Consider the following 926-nt stretch of genomic DNA (forward strand, 5'->3'; position numbering starts at 1 on the left):
TATTTCAAACTTATATTTTTTGATCTAACAAAAGTCATAGTTTGAAATTTCAAAGGTTTATGACGTTGGAATCCAAAGATATAGAGATTAGAAAATCAGAGTTTGTTGCAAAGAGTCAATTCCTTTACGTAATATAGTATAAAACTCATTGAAAAATTGTCAAGACGACATTTGATAAATTCTTCCGATGTGTTCGTTATTAAAGGTTTCACTGTATAAAGTTGTTATCTTTGTTTGTTTGTTTGATTCTTTGTTTGTCCGATCATAACGTCTTAGGAACCCCTAAACCGGTTTGCCTAAAAACTTTGAGGATTGGAGAACTCGGGAGAACCACAGCAATGTTTTCAACTTGGTTTTGAGATTAAGTGGGTCAACTTCTAACGGGAAAAATAGCTAAAATAGTAATTGACGACAAGGAGCGGGTAAACGGTGGGACTAACTATGACGCTGGGTTCCCAAGCTAGTTTTTAAAATTTTAAAGCAAATCTCAAATTAACGGAGAATAATTAAAATCAATATAAATATATAAAAAAGAGAAAAGTTTTTAATCATAAATCTATAATAGCATGTAAACTGAGCTGAAAACTTTAGAATGGTGGATATCGAGATTAATGCTTGATCCTCTCTTTTTCTTAATATCGAGACTAACCTTATCTCGTGCTTGTATCTTGAAAAGTGTATAAAATTCAACCAATCAGAGTCGCGTATATGAAGCTGATAAATTTGAAATTTTGCGCGCCATTTAAGATTAATATACAGAAACGGGAGGGACTCTCTAAATTAAAAAACCCGGTTTATGATTTTTCTCTGCTATATCCAAGAAAGAACGGTTTAAGAAGAAAATCAAAAGTGTGTCCATTGGATACTCAGATTAAGTAATCGGGATTAAGGATATCTCATCTAAAGTACTGATGTTTGTGTGGGTA

Source organism: Eurytemora carolleeae, unplaced genomic scaffold (genome assembly GCF_000591075.1).
Source record: "Eurytemora carolleeae unplaced genomic scaffold, Eaff_2.0 scaffold1515, whole genome shotgun sequence".
Classification (NCBI taxonomy): domain Eukaryota; kingdom Metazoa; phylum Arthropoda; class Copepoda; order Calanoida; family Temoridae; genus Eurytemora; species Eurytemora carolleeae.